This window comes from Lepisma saccharinum, chromosome 9 (genome assembly GCF_977018435.1).
Source record: "Lepisma saccharinum chromosome 9, izLepSacc3.1, whole genome shotgun sequence".
Classification (NCBI taxonomy): domain Eukaryota; kingdom Metazoa; phylum Arthropoda; class Insecta; order Zygentoma; family Lepismatidae; genus Lepisma; species Lepisma saccharinum.
In genome coordinates this window covers 40,830,678-40,839,609 of record NC_139237.1, presented here as the reverse complement: position 1 = coordinate 40,839,609, position 8,932 = coordinate 40,830,678, and the positions used below count along the sequence as shown (strand labels likewise).

Genomic DNA, 8,932 nt, shown 5'->3' with positions numbered 1-8,932 from the left:
TCCTTATTGGTTTCATTACCGAAAATAATCAAACCAACCTGACTGTCCGGTGCCACATCAAAAAAAATCTTTTTCATTAGAAATTGAAACATGGACCCAACTAAATATTCAGGGTCCCCCACAACCTGATTAGGTATTTCAATGGATACCTCCCGTCCTAGCATTCCAAACCGCCTAAAATATCTTTCTCTTTCATCCACAATTGAAAACTGACTTGCCCCCACCCCTAATTGACACATTGCTGTTTGCACTGTCTCGCAGAAAAAAGTCGGATCACATGAAGGGATATCGTCGTGGAAAATAACTCTGTCACACATATCGTAGTATGCATTAACGAGTTCTAGTGGGGAAGTATACTTTCCAGAATGAAAATTACATATAATTTCGTTCGAAGTACTCACCGCAGTGTGGTTAGCCTCGGTGTTAGAGCTTGTAGATGCCATCTTTCACTAACAGTTCCTTCCACTCGCACGTGCACAGAAAATAGAATCACCTGTAAAAAATAGAAAAATAGTTGTAGTACTTGTTCATATTACGCATATTTGTTTCTTGCTTCGTTTCATTATTTGTATTTACGCTTTATTTAAAAAGACAATACATAATAAAAATCACTTACCTTAATTATAGCTTCTTTTGCGTTCTTTGTCTTCAAATCTCAGACAATGATCACAAGTTGATATCTTTTCTGACACAATGGTTCAGAAATACTTCTCAAACTAACTTCTTCTCGCTTTTACGCGCTTTTTTATACTTCATAAACAAAACCGACGCGTTCTCTGATTGGTTGAAATAAAACCGACGCGTTTTCTGATTGGTTGAAATAAAATCGACGCTTTCTTTGTTCTTGCGTTCTAGTTCACCTTGAACTTCTTCCCATCATCCTTTGTTCTTGTGTACTGGGCAACCTTGGGCTACTTTGACAGAAACATGTTCTGGCATGCAAACGACGTACAGTTTCAAAAAATTTAACCCTTGCGGCGCATTTCGAGACATCCTTTGTTGTCTGGTTCAATCCCTCCCCTGCCGTACAGCGTTGCATAGCTTTCCCCTGTTCTTGCGTACTGGTTAACCTTGGAAAAAACCGGTTCTGAAAATCTACCGACGCGTTCTCTGATTGGTCAATCGGGTTCCTTCTTTGTCCTGGCGTTCTGACGTCATTTGACCTTGACCGCACACTCCCCAAATTCCTTTCTCGTCTACCCTCAGAGCGGAGCTCACCGTCTTCTGTCTAGCGTGTTGCACCACCGTGTTTCATAACATAATGAAAATTACATAGTACTAATTAATAATATTACATATCGCGGGTTCGAGTACCGGGACCGTCCCCAATCGTAATTGAACCTGTACCTACAGCCATTACCACCGTTCATAGCGGTTCATAAACCATAGAAAACTTATTTTCAATATTATAAACATTAATATTATCGATTTATACATAACATACTTTGCAGTAATGCATATAAAACCATATGCATAGCGTTTAGTACCTCTAATTACCTTCTATATACATATTTTTCATAAAATAAATAATTATATATTCATAAAAAGTTATAAACATGCAAATACATAAATGTAAAGTATTCTAAGTACATGCAAATGAATTCTAAGTACATGCGAATTAATTAAAACCCGTGCAAATTAGTTATAAGTACGTGCAAATTAAATTGCGAATATTAAATAGCAACTGTCCTTATCTCATTTCTATACTACTAATATTTAGAAAAACAAAAAGTTGGCGAAAAGTAAAATTCCTGATTAATATTCTATGGTTTACAAAAATAGTGGTGTTCAAGCATAAATCTTTGGTACTGTCCTTCAAAACCGTACGATCCCAGCATAATTCTTGCCTTCCAATAAGTTCAGAGGAAATTTACAGCCGTTGATTAATCGGTAATTTTACCGATAAACCGATACACCGATATGCCTACATCGGAAGTGGTACATAATTTTTGCTTGGCACATGGTGATTTGTTCAATATATTATAATAAGTTGTAAAGTGGATTTTGATGCATATACATGCAAAATTACCTATTATTTTCTCTGTTTTCTGATATGCTACGTGTTTTAAACAAGGAAATGTCAACTGTTCCGTTTTTTTAAAATCCTTCAAACTCACATTGCCTAAAAGAAAGTGAATATAATTGCCGAATTGACAATTTGTCAGTGTATGTGTAAACACAAATAACTCTCCAAATAGTAAATCATTTATTGCTTGTGTATAGTGAAGACTTCCGTACGAATGATTACACTGGGGAACAGTGAAATTGCGGCACATTTTTTGAGAGCTAATTTAGGGCAATTTCATGCTGCTGAATAAAGATATAATAATATATTTCCTGAATTGGCTCTAATTTATGAAATAAATGCAACTAAACCAAAATGGCGGAAACATAAGACATACATATAAATGTACTTCCAATAACAATTTAATATTTCTTTTTGTGATTACAATCATTATTATAAAAATAAATTTATATAGGCCTATGATCAAAATAATTAAGAAAATATGTACACAATGAAGTAACAAACTATGTGGAACGTTTTCTATACGATTTCCTGCTGTATTGCTTTTGAGGACAATCCCTCTGTAAGCTCCAACAGTAGTCGGCCATCACGTGGCGATCCCACCGTCCCTGGTACCTTTCTTCCATTATCCTTATATCCTGATGGAACCTTTCTCCCCGTTCTTCACTAAAATCACCAAGGTTCTCAGGGAATCTGTCAATGTGGTGGCTATGTAGAAAATGTATCTTCACACTCATATTAGCTCCCAATTTCTCAAAATTTTTCAACATATTTCCAACTATATCGGGGTACTTTTCTGCTCTGTGATTCCCCAAAAAGTTTTTGACGACGAACACAAAGCTCAGCCAGGCCTCAGATTCGATGTAAGACATGTAAGTTGTAAAATTGGCATCATTTATGAGTGTACGAATTTGTGGTGGTCCGTCAAAGATTCCTGCCTTCAATTTTTCAATACTTAGTCCTGGAAAAGTGTGGCATATATATTTGAAACAATCGTCACTTGTATCTAAGGCCTTGACAAACTGTTTTATCAACCCAAGTTTAATGATTTTGTCCGTATCTATCAGCGGTTCATGAATGATATTTGCTTTTCCCACTAATATTTTCCCTTGGGGGCCAAACTTTTATCGTCCAATGCTTTTCTCTAGCACGACTATCTCACAAACATAGGAAACAGGGATATTTTGTGTACCCACTTTGCTGTCCTAGTAAAAAAAAACACCATCTTCAAATCCACACACACGAGCCACTTATGCTCAGCATATTCAATTTTTTTCGAAAACCATTTTTATGTTTTGGTATTCTTCCTTAAGGTTTGTTGAGTGTTGAGTGTTGAGTTGCCAAGCAACAATTTACAACTAAATAAATAAATTTCTTATAGGAATTTCAGCCCATTATCAAATTTTGATATTACCGAGAAAAGCGTAGAGTAATTTTACCTCCTACATTTTCCATGGTGTGTTTATTTTTATAACTGGAGTCAATTCAACTGAACCAATCATACAATTGGCAATCATAGTTGTTTTGTGTGCTGAAACTGTTATTAAACTTTATGCCGCAAAATAAAATCTTTTTTTTGTTCCCCAGTGTTATCAAACATGAAATAATCCACGAACAATTGCAATTTTCTCTTATGTAATGTTAGTGAATCCATACGATTGTACTGCATTGCTGCCAACAGGTTTCCATTGTTAATTTTGCATTATCAGATTGACTCTGATTTGATTACTTCATTTAGCTACTAATTCTCTGGCAATAAAGTAATTAGTGATGAAAAGACATTTGTCACACATACGATCTGAAATACTTCAAGAAACAGCAAACAGCGTTGTATCTATCAACATTGAATTTCGCAACAAGCAAATAACAATGTAAGTGTCTCGTTCTGCCGTCATCAATTAATGGCCCATTCGACACGCGTGATATGGCTACTACACAAGGTACTTCTCATTAGATCGAATGCGAAGTTGCCTTGTAAGGTGGTTAAGTTTCCGGAAAACTACTGTATTATTTACGGACATGGAAAGGACAATCCAAATACTGTTCGGTACAGCCATTGCAATTTTGCTGATTCAGGGTTCTGTGTCAACTTGTAAGTTATACGAGTATGAAAACATTTGTCGAAAACTTCCTCGCTTTGTGATAGTTTTTTCTCTCTTAGTTCACTGTAGTATTTGCGATATCATTACATTAAACTGCGTTTACAACGTGCCTTTATCAGTGCTTCTTTAATATTATCAAGTGCTAAATTAACTTTTGCTTTTGCTAGGTCGTCATTAATTGTAATCAATATGCTAAGTACATAGTCATTGTACAGATGACAATCACGAAAGAGACCAGTGCCTAATATGGCGAATAAACCTCCAATAGGATTTTCCACGAATTTCGGTTATTTCTTAGAACATCGTTCGGCACATTTCTGCCATTTTTATTCCTCTGCGATTTTTTATTACTCGTCAAAATATATAATTTAGTACGTTTGGCAACCACTATTGCAATATGATGAACAGTCAGATTTTCCAGGACTTAGCATGTTACTTAGGACACCATTCAAATATTTCTGCTCATTTTTAACGCATATGTTTTTTCATTATATTTTCAAAATCCTGCTTTACACTACGTAACTTATCTTCGTCAACAATTGTTTATTATGTGCACAGATTTGATAAATTCATAATTTGACACTATGCATTTTTACACAATATTTAGGTGCATGTTGAATGTGAATGCCCAACTTACATTTCTCTGTTGAGGGTACTGGTCAGTGGGATGTGTTACATTTGAATTTCGATCAACATTATTATTGCTAAATTCTTATGCAAGTAACAGTACACTCCATTATTCTTATGAAGTTGCACCTCGAGAAAACTATCTGCAGCTCTTACCCTAATAGTATTAGGAATGTTCAAAATGGATCAACTCTGTGTCGTAATTAGTAGTTGAACTACTTGAAATTATTTCCGTTAGAGTATTGAGATGAAGTCTGGAATTAATCAACTTCACCTTTCATTCTCTTGTGAAAAGTTATTTTAGTATACATAGATATATTGATGCTTGAATCTTTCCACAATATGTGTATTTTTTCCTATCATTTCAGTTCCTCTAAAGCACGGTCAAGCAGGAGACTTCATTTTACGTAAGTCTGGATCATGATATAATTCAGAATTTTCAAATTTTCCATTAAGAGTGAGTTGCTGTTTTGAGCAGTAAGGCTAATCGGGACTGCACCTACAGTTTAAAGTGGGATCCGAACCACTTGTGTCTCCACCAGGTATCGAACCCGGGACCCCTTGATTACAAGGCAATGACGCTACCACTGCGCCATGGGGGAGGCCCTCTTTTCCATTAAGACATAGAACTTGTACTCCTTCAATTAATTGGAAAGTCAGTAAATAGAGTTCTAATGGTTATTGAAAATACTATGAGTACATGACCCCGAACACACAATTGCTCCCAATATTAATACAATTCCAACCTATGGGCCTCCCCTATGGCGCATTTTTTACGTCATCGCCTTGTAAACAAGGGGTGCTGGGTTCGATACCCGATGGAGGCACATAGTGGTTCGGATCCCACTTTAAACTGTAGGTCCAGTCCAGATTAGCCTTACTGTGCATAAAGTAGACTTAAAACACTAATTCAATCCATTCCAACCTACCTTATTCCATGAAGTGAAAATAGCCCTCTCCAGATATCCGAATAAGAGACTATTTTAACTCCTGAAGATTGAACTATATCCATGGTTACGTGTTGCTGTTTTGGGGTATTTTTGGTAGGGTCAAGATGTCAGTTGTAGCTTAATGTAAATGGAAGGGTCATACACAGTAGTTCTCTCCAACCATGGGGTCCGTGGGTTTGTTTCAAAAAAGGGTGAAGGAAGGACTTTTTTTATGCAAAGATCTGTACTACTATCCGTGACAAAAATATTGAGCCCTCTGTTTACGTGCTTGTAAAATTGTACTCCGTGGGAGGAAAAGAGTCAAATATACCTCATTGGAAAGCTACAAGTGTCTACATTTAGAAAAAAAGCAAGACAAATTGATTTTAGCTCTGTCTATTCTCTATTCAGACAAAAATGTTCGTAAAAGTGTAGTTTTTTCGTGTGTGTTTTATGTAAGTCGAATTCAATTGTGTGTAGCTTCTTGAAAACCAGTCGTAAAAATATGAAATTTCTTGTCATTGAAGCTTGTTTATGTGTAAATATCTCGGCCATATATAATGTTGCTATCATTTGTGGAACAGCCAATATTAATGTTTAGTAACAGTGTTGCAATCTCGGTAATGGTGAGCCCAATGTCGATGCAAAGAATATCTAAATAATGAGCATGCAATAAAAATCAATTTTTTATGTCTTATCTTTTCATATTATGTGAATTGAAAACGACAGACAGAATTGTTTATCTTGGCAACCGGCTCGAGCGTTTTTCGTATCGTTGCTACGACGAAGTGCGCTTTGTTGCCACACGCCGCCGGCAGCCCTTTAAACTTTGCGTTCAGCCAGCACAAGGAAAGTAAGCCGAAAGTTTTGGTTAGAAAGCAAATTGTTGTGCACAGAGAAGCATTGTTCAGATGCTGTAATTGACAAATGCCTTTTTTTCTTTTATCACTCTTGTGTTCCTACCATATAGCCTGAACTCGCACACATACGTAAGATCCCTTACATGCACTTTTTCTTGGTTTTCCTTTGTTATGAAGTTCCTGTTGGGGTACATCGCAGACCCGTTATTTTTTTTATACAGGGGAGACGGGTTCGAATATTTGGTAAGGTATTTCATTGCCTTCATCAAATCAAGCTCATCCTTGCACTTACTCTTTTTAAATGAGCGACATAAAATGATAAGGAGAAAATGACGTTCGTATAAAGATTGGATGAAAGCTAGAAAATATAACAATAACTAAAGTATACAAAGAAAATGTATTTCATTCATAATATGATAAATTGTTTATTCATTATTTTACACTGCCACAATGTTTTGGATCGGACCAACGGAACGCACTTTCAGTAGCTGCAGCAAAGCGGCAACACTGTGCAAGTCACCCGGAGCCCGCGGAGTCTGAGATTGGCCGCATCTCGCCATACGTCATCCGCGCGTTTACCATATTAGGAGTGGTCAATAATAATTTATATCTGTGGGCATACTTGAGATACACATGTTAAACTTCTGCATTTGGATCAAATGTGTCATATAAACGGATTTTTACAATTTAATTGAATTTGCAATTACGCATTTCAAGATTGCACGTTTGCCTAAAATTTCAATTTTTGAAGCATCTAGTGAAGATCTGCATTTGACTTCTTCCACAGAAATGCAGAAACAATCCGTCTTCACGTATAAAAAATCTCAATATTATATCAATTGTGGATTATGAACTGTATGATGTTAAGTTCCCCGTTCTTGCAAACTGGAAGAAAAAACTACACTTCTTAGAGAATTTTTCATTATAATACAAAAATGCAACAAAGAATAATTTATAGATGACGCTTATTAAAAAATAGATACTTGCAGCTTTCCAATGAGGTATATTTGACGTTTTTCCACACACGGAGTACAATTTTACAAGCACGCAAACAGAGGGCTCAATATTTTTGTCACGGATAGAAGCAAATTACTGTGAATGGAAATAAATTGCAAGCGTTAAATATATAATTTAGCATCGCCGCTCAGACGCTCGTAACTCCGACGTTATTCACCTCTGCAATTGTGTGATACCCATGGCCAATGTCAGGAAGTTCTACATTTATGTACAGATGTAATCTACGCAGTATTACTTGTGCTTGTCTTCATTCATATTAATTTATGTAATTATGATTATGATTTTTCTTAGTAGGCAATGTTACATTTTATCATACTTATCTTTTTTGTGTGTTGTTGACAAGAAGGGACACTTTTTGAAGAAATACAGGGTGTCCATAAAGGCTGTTTTCAGAGCACGGATACAGCTGGAATACGGTTTAGATGCTGTACGCGCAACCAGTGGTGCACATCTCAAGTGGTCTAAACACCAAAAGTAGCTTTTCTTAATTGTCTCGTCATATGAACTGCAATATGCTTACGTATGTCAGTACAATTCTTGTTTTTAAAAGTGCTAAATTGTAAACTGCCTTTATTGACACCCTGTATATACTCCAAACAATTTGGACCTGTTGGATACAAAATATATATTTATCTGTCTTTTTCAGATTGGATATACAATCTTTTCGGACACAGAGGATCTTGGCATTATGATTATGATTAAAGTTAGATATTTTCCATAATAATTAGTTTGAGCAATAAGAATACTATTTCGTCACATGGACAAAGAAAAAGAGATAGAAAGAAAATGACTGTAATGAGTAATACCTCGAATGAGATGTATATTTGAGAAGATACGTAAGACTTCCTAAAATAAAGAAACGAAAACAAATCGTTGTATTTTTCTAGTGGTTGGTAAAGGTAAAAGGTAAAGTGTTCCCCTGTGCTTAGCACCACGCCATGAAGGCGTATAGGGGGTATGGAGGTAACGCCCCACACTTTCTTGATCCGGTCGTGAGTGGGGGTGATGTGATCAGCATCACGCCCCTGACCGCCTTTACCCCCCAGGGTTTCCCCCAGGTACCCATGTTATTCGACGCTGGGTGGGCGCCGGGGCCGCTTCCATCGTTAGAAAAGTTCCCGGATTTGAACCGGCCGGGGATCGAACCCGGGACCTTTAGCATGGTAGTCAGACGCGTTACCGACTGAGCCACAGTGGTTGGTACACTATATAATTCGTTTTTTTAAAAAAATAGTGTTATGGCTACTTTTAGGATAGTTTCAACAGGTTATAGAAACATGTACATTTCCATTTCAAGAACAGAAAAGCTTTAACACTCATTCTGTCTGCTCCTCCTTATAAAGTTTTTCAAGAGCACAGATCAAGTGTGAT

The 8,932-nt window shown here is 36.5% G+C and overlaps 1 long non-coding RNA gene across 1 annotated transcript; it reads left to right on the top strand.

The window, feature by feature from the left end:
• The first annotated feature begins 3,940 nt into the window (after positions 1–3,940).
• LOC145992642 (uncharacterized) lies at positions 3,941–8,431 on the top strand. The gene is made up of 3 exons (XR_014442183.1): positions 3,941–4,118; positions 5,124–5,162; positions 8,208–8,431. It is a non-coding gene; the product is annotated as an uncharacterized LOC145992642 (long non-coding RNA).
• Positions 8,432–8,932: the final 501 nt, after the last annotated feature.